The 12769-nt window shown below is 35.0% G+C and overlaps 1 pseudogene; it reads right to left on the bottom strand.

Annotated features, from left to right (window-relative positions):
• Positions 1-8377: 8377 nt before the first annotated feature.
• On the bottom strand, positions 8378-9069 carry LOC139587288 (uncharacterized; annotated as a pseudogene).
• Positions 9070-12769: the final 3700 nt, after the last annotated feature.

Below are 12769 nucleotides of genomic sequence, written 5' to 3'. Positions count from 1 at the left end.
TGGACTGTGACATGTCAACAATGTTATTCCTGTCTTTAACGAAGGGATCCCAGCTGCAATTTCTTCCTCTCACCTACTTTGGCTTCACTTAATGCAGTTAGTTGTATTTTGAGAGGGTAGCAACAAAAAAAATTATGTGGGAAACCTGGCTTGGAAATCTAAGCATGTATATGTGCATATATATATATATAGAAAAGGGTATGCAAAGGACATCTTTAAAGTAACTTACTTGGAAAATAAACATGCTAATAAATATTTCTGATTAAATGAATATAGCTGTGGGACTTCAGTAAGTATATTTGCATAGACTCTCTTTCAAATTTGAAATAGTACAAGACCCAGATTTGTAAGGGTTTAAGTTTTAGATTAATCTTTAATGTAGGCTGTGAATAACATGATTATTCATGTGCTTTAGTGATATGCTGAATGGTAGTGAGAGAAATCTCCTTCACCTAAGGAGTGTTTCAAGGACTGGGAGAGTACCCTGGTCCACCATCACCTAAAGAATCTATATTTTTACCCAAGCTTTTTACACCTCAGAATGGAAAACTTCACTTAGCTTGCAATAGGCTTTCAGAGATTTAGAAATTTTTGTGTAGAGGGAGTGACAAGAATAAAAACTTGTATTCTACAATTAGGAGTTTGTCATTAATCATTTTTATGAAGTATAACAAAGTAACATGAATGTCAAACAAAAACATCATCACAAGTAATAAAAAAGCATAACTGTGACCTTAAGTGGAATTAATTGACCATTAAGTAGCAGCATAAAAATTCAAAGTAGCCAAAGAGTTCATTGTTAGGGCAGTATGCATCTGAATATTTCATACAAAACAACAAAGTAAAACAATACAAAATTCACATTATTGGAAAACAGTCTAGTAAAGCATTCTTCGAAAATAAGCTATAAAGCAAATTTTCACAGTGGTAGCATAACCTAACTGGAAGGTAATGAAACAATACAATCATTTTTAGCTGTCCCTTATGAGTCAGATAGGACATGCCCAGGTTAAATTAAAGGATGGGGGTGACTGCTTGGTTGCAGATGGAGGTATGCTTGGTAAGGAATATCAGTTGCCCAAGAGTTAGATCCTCCAGGATGTCAGGTATCATGTGTGCCAAAGTTGTAGGCCAGAAGAATAAGACAGAAGAACAACTCCACAACTAAACTGTTTTGTTTTGGTTTTTTTATCTCTAACTACCTACAGGCATTAAACAGGCTTATTTGCTCATTTATCCTTCAAACAAAGTACCTGCTCTACATTCTGTTGGGTCTCTGTAATGCTCATCTTCCAGAGCAGAGGCATTATTAGGAAACAGATGTTGTAGAACTTCTGTTTCCCGAATTCTGAAAGGACTTGAAGAGAAAGCAGTCTCTGAAATCAACCCACTTAGTCTATGTTAGAAAACTGACCACCTTAGATTATCTCTCTGTGTATCCATGCTGGAAGTGTGTGGACACTTCTAGAGAGAGTTTCTACCTTGTTTAGATAATTTACTTCCCTGAGAACAGATGAAGCCCTAGCTCCTGACTTGGTTACAGCAACCACGTGACTGAGGTTATGCGATAAATTTGAGCCTGAAACTCTAGAATTAGCTGATTATGCTTAAAAAGACTGGAATGTTTCACCTCAGTGATGTCTCTGTCCTGTTTTATGAATCTTTTGTTGGGAGTATGATGAAATGTTACAAAAGCAATTAAGCAATAGGAGGCGGTGTTAAAGCAGTTACACCAATGGTCACAGGGCTGTGTGGATCAGACTATGAAAATGGAGAAACATATAAAGAGCTTTTAGTTAGATTTCATTTAATGTTGGCTTATTTCATTTTATTTTATTTTGCTTTGTTTTGTTTTGTCTTGTTTGGGTTGCAACACTAAGAAGCTAGGGAAATCTTGAGCTACAGTTGTGTATGATGTCTTACTTACCCTTGATCTGTGTGCATCTGTTGTTATACAGTCCTTCAGGATCTGATTTTATGTCATTAATTTCTTCCTTTTTTCTGAAAGATGATGCTCATTCAATAACTGTGTTGAAAATAAAATGTGCTTCTGTATTGAATTTGTCTTCAAAGTTTAGGTTTTCACCCCAATTTCATGCAGAGGTTGGCAGAGAGAGTCTAGGCAGGAATCTGGAGGATGGTCATGTTATTTAGGTGGCTGAATATTACCCTGGGGGGGGTGAATTTCATATTATTTATGCTGTGGGAAAGCATGCTTAATTTGTATAAGTGCTTTTGCAATTTGAATGAATTATTGTAAACTTCTAAGCCATAACATAGTAGAAAATAAAGTTATAAAGCACAGTAATGATTCATGGGGTTTTGTTCTCTCTTTAGTGACTTGTCTGTGTACAAGGCAGACATGTACCTAATCCAAAGAGATTAAGCCTTCAATCCATAGATTAGCAATCTGACAGGTCTTTTCCAAATCCGACATTCATGACCCTGACCATTTTCCAGCTCCTGCTCCTGTATGTATTTGTCATGGCTGCAGCTAGCCTGCAACCAAAAATAAATTTGGCAAAAAAAAAATTGGTCATATCAGACCTCCAAACCCAACCAGCCTAGAAGTAAAACAAGTCCTCAGATAAAGCAGAGATAAATTGGGGACATAGGGACTTCACCCAATCACTTTTCATCCTAGGCTGCAGACATCTCACTGGTCAAAGAACTGGGCAGTGTTGGCACCAGACCAATCTGGTGGTTTAACCCAGGAGTGGTGGTTTAACCCAGGTGGTTTAACCCAGTGATTTAATCCAGGAGATCCTAACCTTCTATGTAAAGAGAACCAAACAACAAAACTCACTGTTTTCACATGGATTACTGAGAAATTGTGTTGTCCCTGTTTCTGACTCTCTAGACCCATGTAATACATATCTCCTCATACTTAATTTGGTTTCATAATGTTAACTTCTATGAAGACCAGTGTTTTGAATAAAAAAAAAAAAAAGAAACAACAAAAAGGCAAAAGAGATTTTACCAAATATTTTTAGATAGTGAATGCATTCAAAGAAATCACTAGTTGAAGTCTGAGGGTTTTTTTCCCAGTATTCATTCAATTTTAATGAATCAGTTAAGGAAACAACTGGGGTCAAGTGTTCAAAAGAAATGCATGAAATATACAATCTATTATACTTTAGATATCATTTAAAGCATTCAAAATTTTATTAAATTTATCACCAAACTAGAATGTTCAGAAAATAGTAGAACCTTATTGAAAGAAATAACTTTTGGACTAACGTCCTTAAAACAAAATTAGTAATACTGTAGTATTCTGGCTCAGGGATATAATTTCTTGAATTTTTTTTGATAATAAATATTCTGACTGTAGAAAAATGTAAATGACCTTTAGGATTAAAAAATGTACACACCAAAGTAATACATGAATGTGTATTTAAATATTTTTTTTAAGAATCATGTTGAAATATTGAATCTGTTATTTTTATTCATTAAGAATAGTGTGAGAAAACAGCTGGAAATTGTCAGAAATGTCATTCAACTCTTAGATATATTTTTAAACCTCTAGAATATGAATTAGAGTAAAACAGAAAGTGTAATTATTACAAGACTCCTTTACAGACATTTTGAATATTCTTGTTTCAAATGAACTGCAATACAAAGTTGCCATACAGTGTGCCCCTTTCTATTACATTTAGCAAAATGGATTTCTTGCTGTGATAAGTGATGCAATTGTCAATTTCAACAGAAAAGTGATTGTCATAAACACTGGGTAGCATTTTTATTTAAGTAACAATGAAGTTATTCAACAACTACTATAAATGGTCTGAAATTTGACGCTATAGTCAAAAACAACTGGGCAAAGTTGTTGTTATCTCTAATCATTGGAATTTTTGTCCTTGGGATATCCTGGGACCTGACTTTATCAACAAACGAAGATTATCAATGAAATAGCACTTCAATGTAAAGAATAATATGTCAGGCTTCTTCTCAATACTGTCAAGACTGAATCAATCCTTCAAATCACCTAAAAGTGAAGGAATATTGTAGGCTGTATTTCTTAATTCATATCAACTAAACCAGGGTACTGTAAATAAGAGAAACAAGCTCATATATCCAGAGAAATCTATGCTTTCCTATACAAGTTTTGAGCCTTATCAATTCTGTCCAACAGGGATAACAAAGATCTCTGCTCTAGAATAGATGAATAAATACTCTGAAGTAAATTACCTATCAGCATTTCTTTGACCAGTTAATAATGAGATGGCACAACAGATCTTTCTTAACCTTAGTTAGTACTCAGTCCCTGACTCAGGACTTCATGTGGAAAGCAGGGTAAATAACTTTTCTGTTCATAAAAGACAAATTATTCACAATGTGTAAATATAGTGAGTGAAAAAAATATTGGAGACTTATGCTCCTGGCATGAATGTGGTTTGAAATTTGAACTTTCAAACCTTCTGGTTTGGAGTTCTGTTACTTTAGGATAACTAGAACTCCCTGGTAGTGTTTCATGCACCTATACTGGAGATGTCTTCTAGAAACTTTATGTCTACATTAAATTTGTTTATTTGTCTGAGAGTACCAACACAAAGATGAGAAGACTGGAAAGATTTCAAATTGTGAGTTTTCTATAATTTAAAATTCCTAAATAGTCATAGTTAGTCTAAATAGTCATAATTTAAGGTTTCTAAAATATCAGAATTATCTATTTTTTCCTCTGCAAACTTCAATTATGAGTCGACTGAAGAAAAAATGATATTGCAATAGGTCATATACCATAGTGGAAAACTGCAAAGTTCCTAGAATTAACAGGAAAATATTACAGTAAAAAAAAAACCTGTTCTGCTTTTGCTGGGGTAGAATTAATTTTCATTTTAGCAGACTGTGTTTGTGCTATGTTTTAGACTTGTGACTGAACAGAGTTGATTAGTTATCCACATTTTAGCTATTGCTGAACAGTGCAGTGCAGCAAGTAATGCTGGGGAGGAAAATCTTCCATGGCTGCCTGGTGCTTAGGGAATATTTGGACTCCAGGGTTCTTCTCGGGTTTAGTTTTGGTGATGGTTGTTGTGGGCTTGTGTTTTGGTTTTGTGATTATCCTAAAAGAAATAATTTTATCTCAGTCTATTTTTGCACTTCCAATTCTTGTCTGCATCCAGCTGAGAGGGAGGTGACATTGAGCAAGTGATTATGTGGTGCTTAGCTGCCTACCAGGATTAAACCACAACAACCCTTTACTTGTAAAAAAAAAATCAAATAATAAATAATTGAGATGATCACAGAATAAATATTTTTATATTACTGAAAAGCAGAATGGTTACAGATCTATTCTTAGATATTACTATTTTCTAGTTTTTCTATAATATTTTAATATTGTAGAATAGAAAAAAATACCTTGCTTTTCTACTTGCAATTGATTGTAGGAAGAAAAAAGCTCAAAATTCTATTCTCCTGACAGAATAAATTATTATATCATTCTATCCCAAAATAAATTTAGTACTATTCACGTGAAAAAGCACATCACACACTTCTACTCATTCTTTTAATAATAAAGAACACCACATCTAATTTGACCAGTCACTGTGGTTTACATGACTCTTAGCTAGAAGATTTCCCCATCACACACCAATTTGACAGGAAAATCTGAATTAAGGTATAAAAGTGTCAGATTTAGGGCACTCTAGCACAGTATAAATGTAGAATTGTAAACTGAAACCAAGTACTCATTTTCTAGTCCTAGTATAAATGCAATTGTTAGCAATCACATAATAAAGAAATAAAACAAACCCAAAAGAATCATTACAAAAAAACTCTCAGTGTTCCGTAAGAGAATATTTATTAAAATATTTCAGTTTCAATGTTTAAAATTTAAGAAATGTGGTGTGTGACATAATTTTGTCATTTTTTTTTATAAATTTCATGTTCTGGTCTTGTAGCAGTTCTTTAGTAGCCAGTGAAATTAATTTGCTGTTGATAAAGAAACAGGCCATGATTAGAAAGTTATTGTTTTGTAAGTTGCAGATAAACCTCATGCTGAAGATTTTATGTAATTTTCTGGTTGTTTACTGGAAAATCCTTGCAGAAGAATTAACTATTACTGTTACAGTGGAAAAATGTAGACAGAATAAAAGCTGCCCAGATAAACTGGAAAAAAATATCTGTTTGTGCATCCAACTGCCTACCAGGAAGGTACATGCTGCTATATTGTTGATAACAAAGGAAACTGGATTAATAAAATTAAAGTAAAAAATCAACTAAAAAGTCTTTTATTGGCAGTATGGAAACAGTTTTATTTAACCATTTAAATAAAAAAAAGAAAAATCAATTAGAATTAACTTAACTATTTCAATGCACCTGCACATGTCCAAACAGTAAGGATTTGAGATTTTACAAAATCAAAGAGTAAATAAAATGTATATTTTTGAAATATCATAATTATCAACTGGGGCAAATCAACAAGCAATGTCATTAGATGACTTGTTTGAGATGCTTGTGCCAAAACTAGGTGTTGTACAAGTATTTTACAGTTATAAAAATGGCAGGTATATGACACACAGGATGAAATCTATGATCTGTTTCACAAGGGAGGTCAATCAATACAGTGTTACATTTTGCCCTTACAATCTAAGAATCAAAGTATTTGATTATAAACTTTTGATGCTGTACTTACATGAAAATGTTGTTTAATCAATAAAAAATTCTCAGCAGAGATAGTAAATAAATAACATTGTTTTCTCTACAATGCACCTTAAATAAGAAAACCTGTAATGATAATCTTAGTGAGATCATAGAATGTTATTATGAATCACAATGAACATTTCTAGCTAAAGATTTATGGGACATTTAAAAAGATAGGCTATATTATACTAAGACTTGTAAAATATAGTTGAGATTATATTAAATGCATAAACATAAAATAATTTTGAAATTATCAAAACATCTTACAGAGATTAGTGAAAACACTTTCATCCATTTTTGTAATTAAAAAAATGAGAAAACAAAGTAGTATTTTTTATTTACCATCTACATATATATAAATATAAAAACTGATAGTTATAAAAACACTTTTAAAAAGGAGTCCTATTATTTTAAAGTTTTAGCCACAAGGAAATGGGTGTTATAGGGAGCATGGAGGTGTTCAAATGGTTTGAACAATGGTTGTTCACAACATTCTTCTGAAAGATGATTATGTGACACAAATAACAAGAGCCGATGTCAATTCTAAGTCATTTAGAAAAAGCAAGAATACACTTGAAAGAGTAATATAAAAATGTCAGTTGCCCTTCCTCCGATAGGAAACAAAGTTATGGTGAGTCAATACCAAAGATGCATTGTTCATCATGAAAATGGAGATGATTGGATTGTTGGACAGTTAATGACATATATTGATGAATCCTAATGGAAGTTAATCCTCTCAAAAACAAATTTAGGGAAGCTAAATATCTTGCAATAAACATGTTTAGGTAAGAATCAATGAAAATATCTTCTAATGACAGTAGAAGGCAGCTATCCATTGTGAGAGAATAAAAAAAAAATTAAAAATCAGGGAAATGACAAACTACTAATGTGACTGTATCTGACACAGATGAATAGAACTCACTATTCCTAAATACAGAATATATATCTAAAAAATATGAAAGCAAGCTATTAATATCTCATGGTTAAATTAGGTCCATAGTTTCAATTACAAGATATTCTTCACAGGTGTGTAATTGGATTACCTGTTAAAATAGCCAAGCCTAAGCAAGTCAGATGTGAGAAAATAACTCAGTTCAGGCATGCTAGATAAAACAGTGTTAACATTTATTTAATATCTAAAAGCCCTGAAGATTTCTTCTTCGCTAAGAATATATTTAAGGATATGCAAGTTCTACACAGGATTTGCAATTACTTTTCCTTATACTACCACAGTATACAGTACATGAAAGAAGAGAAAATTATCCATTTTATGTATGTATTTACTGTTTCTTCCCTAGTCCTCAGAGATAAGCAAGAACTGCCCCTTTCAGTAACATATGGGATTAGGAATAGGATTGATGAGAAATGACCACATTATGAAACCTAAAGGAGGAAAGGGTTGGAAATTTGGAATTAAATGCTGGAACTGATCTATGTACTATATCTCAAATCTGCTGAAAGAATTGATGAAAACTGACATGTGATGAATGGCATGAAATGTCTGAAAGGATGTAGAATATGAGTAAATCAAATCAGGATTGCTGTAAGAAGTGATTGAGATCAGGTGTCACATCCTAGCTTAAGGAGGTCTCAATTAGCACTTACAATAAATTATCCAAAGATAGTGTATTTGACTGTACTGCTAAATAATTTTTTAAAAAGTCACAGAATCACAGAATCACTAGATTGGAAGAGACCTCCAAGATCATCAAGGACAACCCATGCCCTAACACCTCAACTAAACCATGGCGCCTAGTGCCATATCCAGTCTTTTTTTGAACATATCCAGGGATGGTGACTCCAGCACCTTGCTGGGCAGACCATTTTACTTTATCACTCTTTCCAAAAAAAAGTTTTTTCCTAATATCCACCTATATTTCCCTTGGTGTAGCTTAAGTCTTTTTCTCCTTGTTCTGTCAGTGGCTGCCCAGTGAAAGAGACCAACCCCCACCTGAGTACAGCCACCTTTCAGGGAGTTGTAGAGAGTGATAAGGTCACCTCTGAGTCTCCTTTTCTCCAGGCTAAACACCCCCAGCTCCCTCAGTCATTCCTCACAGGGTTTGTGTTCCAAGCCCCTCACCAGCCTCGTTGCCTCCTCTGGATGCACTCCAAGAGTCTCAATGTCCTTCCCAAACTGAGGGGCCAGAGCTGGACACAGCACTCCAGGTGTGGCCTCACCAGTGCTGGGTACAGGGGAAGGGTGACCTCCCTGCTCCTGCTGGCCACACTGCTCCTGATACAGGCCAGGACACCATTGGCCTTCTTGGCCGCCAGGGCACACTGCTGGCTCATGCCCAGCTGGCTGTCACCAGCACCCCCAGGTCCCTTTCTGCCTGTGCACTCTCCAGCCACTCTGTCCCAGCCTATAGTGCTGCAGGGGTTATTGTGGCCAAAATGCAGGACTTGGCACTTGGCCTTCTTAAACTTCATCTTATTGGACTCTGCTCATCCATCCAACCATGCCACGTCTCTCTGCAGAGCACTCCTACCTTCCAGCAGATCAACACATGCTGAAAACCAAAAAAACTAGCTATAGTGGGATGGAAAAAGCTAGGGCCTGTTCCATTTGTCTTAAATCTGTATATTTCTATAGTAGTTTTCTATATCTATGCTCATGTTAGTATTTTTCTATCTACTTCTACATATTTGATATTGGAAGTTGGTAATCCTTAATAAAAATGATGAAAGCTAGTAAGAGGATTTTCTTTGCCAACATTGGTAAATTATAAAATATTTTATGTTATTTCTCTCACCTACTCCAGAATCCTAAAGAGAAACATGATGATTCTCTGGAACTATTCTTTCCAGAACTCCTGCTAGATATCATGGATGTGACTTTTTGATCAGCTGTCTCCAAAAACTACTTATAAAAGCACAGTTCCCCTCAAACAGATTTTCTTTGACACAATTTACTGAGTCTACATTTTACTTTCATTGAATTAATATATTAAGCTAACATTAGTGGTTCCTCTGTTGTGCATATTTCGACTTTTTTCTTAATATAATGGCTGTTGTCCTTAGCTGCTTCTTTAATAAGCTTTTATATATGGACCTGACTTATATGGACCTGACTATGGCAAAAAGAAGGTTTTTAGGAAAAGACTACATTTTCATGCAAATCAAATGTCATTACATGGTACTTTTTTATGTCAAAAATAATGCCACTTTAGGTAGTCCGGCTTCTATTTAACTCCTTGATTCACAGAATTATTTGGGTTGGGAGTTGCCTTTAAAGCTGTCTAGTTCCAACCCTCCCTGCCATGGACAGGGACAACGTCCACTGGAAGAGATTGCTCAAAACTCCATCTAACCTGGCCTTGAACGCTTGCAGGGATGTGGCATGAATAACTCACTTTAGCACACCTATATATATTTATTTATTAATTTGTACAGCTCACTGACAACCTACCAATTTGTCAGTATATTTATGGAAATTTTTTGCCCAGAGCTGAATGCACTGCTGTAGGGGAAATCACACCAGTGCCTTAGAAACAGAACTTCCATTAGACCTTTTCTTTGTAAGGTAATACATATGCAGTCCAAAATGTCAATTATCTTTTCTATTTTATTGCAACAATATTTCACACTTTGGAACTGATATCTAATGTGCTGTATAGTATTCCTAGAATTAATGCTTTCCAGGCTTTTGCCTCCCTTTCAATCTTTGTGGCAATTCATTTATCTCTGAACAGATTCTTGAGCTTGCATATTTTGAAGTTGAATACCTAATTTTTCTGCCCATGCTGCCAGTCTTTGAGTCCCCATTGGTGCTTTCCACTTTTCTAAATCTATCATTGGCAAATTTCCTTAGCAATGCCCTTGATTACTACTTCCTGTAAAATACTAATAAAATTTACATATCTTATTTCTGGGTCTTCAGTTTCATTCTCAAGTTGATATATGGAAATTTTAAAATATTATTTCAAGTGTACTCTTCAGTGAGGCTTCAATGTACTATTTTTCTAAAGAAATTGCAAATTCAAAAATTTGTGAAAGATGTAAAATAAAGAACTTTCCTAATTCAAGTGCTTGAGTTGAAATCTAGGTTCAAAATGGCTACTGAATTTAACAACAAAAGTAGCATCACTACATACTTTATTACTAAATAAAATAACTCTTTGCAGCAGGTTCTTTTTTTATTTTTCCCAGAGAATCAGAGAATAATTTAGGTTGGAAAAGACCTTTAAGGTCATAGAGTCCAACCTTTGACCAATCACCATCTTGTTAAATAAATGATAATATGCCACGTCCAGTCATTTCTTGAACAGAGGTGGTGACTCCCTGAGCAGTCCATTCCAATTCTTAAGAACCCCTTCACTGAAAAAATTCTACCTGATATCCAACCTGAACCTCTTGTGGTGCAGCTTGAGGAAATTTCCTCTTGTCCTGTCACTGGTTGCCTGGGAGGAGAGACCGGCTACAACCTCTGTTCAGGCTGTTGTAGAGAGCATTAAGGTCTGCCCTGAGCCTTCTTTTCTGCAGGCTAAACACCCCCAGCTCCTTCAGTCTCTCCTATCAGTCACTCTCTAGACCTTTCATAATCTCTGCTGTTCTCCTTTGGACTCTGCAACACCCCAATGTCTGTTTTGTCATGAGGGGCCCTGAACAAGATGCAACACTTGAGGTGTGCCAAGTATGAGGTGACAATCACTGCCCTGGTTCTGCTGGCCACACTATTCTTGATATAAGCCAAGATGCCATTGGCCTCCTTGCCTTTTCTGCTGGTCAGCTTTCCAGCCACTTTTTCCCTGACCTGTAGATCTGCATAGAGCTTTTGTGGCCAGAGCGTAGGATCTGGCACTTGGCTTTGTTAAACTTTATACCACTAGCCACAGTCCATCAGTCCAGTCTGTCCAGATCACTTCTTACCTTCTCACCTTCCAGCAGACCAACACTCCCACCCAACTTAGTGTTGACTGTGAAAATATTGGGGGTGCCCTTGGTGCTTTCATCTAGATCATCCAGAAAGATATTAGACAGGACTCATAAAAATGTTAAACAAGACGTTTTTTGTTTTGTTTTCAACGTGTGTACGTTTTAAGAATAGGATTACTCATTACACTGTAATGAAAAAAGCATATTTACCAGTATTTACTTTTGCAAAATATGCACCCACACATCCTCAAAGTGGCAGAATTCATTACTTTATTGGTTTGCTGAGCTAGCTTTCTGTGGATTGCTCTACTTGGCTAGATGTTCTTGATAATAGATATCTTCACTCTCAAGGGCTGTTACTCTGTCACCTTTAATGAACATAATGGATATGTTCCTTTGCAAACATAAAATGATTTTACCAAAATTAAGAGACTCATGACTGTTTATACAAACTGAGTCTTCCTTACACTTCTGTAAAAGTGCATTTTGTTTCACATTTCTGTGTAACAGAATTCTGGAGATGATGCTCTGCAGTATTAAATTTAACATACTGCCATCTTACTTTAAAATGAGTGTCATGCAAGCATATGGTAAGAATAAAGCATTCTTCTTCTCCACTGAGAAATGGTATCCAAAATTATTATTACATGTAAAGCACTGCAAAACCTGTATGTCTAAATCTCTGAATATCAGAATTATTCAAAATATTACATTGGGAGTACAGTAATTTCAGTACTATCTGACCCTTGATCTACAGACACACCACTGCTTGTGTGTGTGAGTGATGTATTCTTATTGTATTAATAATTTTCATCTTTTATTGTGTGCCTAGTGCATGAACTTTGTTTGCTTTGTGATTTCCATTCAGAAAATGACATCGAAAAGTCACACCTCCAGATTCATTCTTATTTGGACTGAGTACATTGCCTATTATTAGTTCAGAAATATGACAGCTATGAATACATGTGAAGCCTATGGATAGCAGATGAGAAGCGAAGGAAGATTTTGAGCAACATTACTAAATAAGCATGTTTATTAGGGCTCTTATTTTTTCACAAGTTAGAAAAATGTAGAATTATAGCATCTAAGCTGTTTCATTTTAAAACCCTATTTCATTATAGAATACATGAATGGATTATGCAGTGAATTTCTTTCTTGTTGATTTAGGAAAAAAATCCTTACATGAATGTAGTGATCTCACTACTGTTGATGGGAGATAAGAGGGACTCTAAGGAGACTGCCAATAGAGTAAAAA

Source organism: Agelaius tricolor, unplaced genomic scaffold, assembly GCF_023055355.1.
Source record: "Agelaius tricolor isolate 1412-34295 unplaced genomic scaffold, bAgeTri1.0.p SCAF_1, whole genome shotgun sequence".
NCBI classification, from domain to species: Eukaryota; Metazoa; Chordata; class Aves; order Passeriformes; family Icteridae; genus Agelaius; species Agelaius tricolor.
The sequence above is the reverse complement of the archived record's forward strand: the minus strand, read 5'-3'. Positions and strand labels throughout refer to the sequence as shown.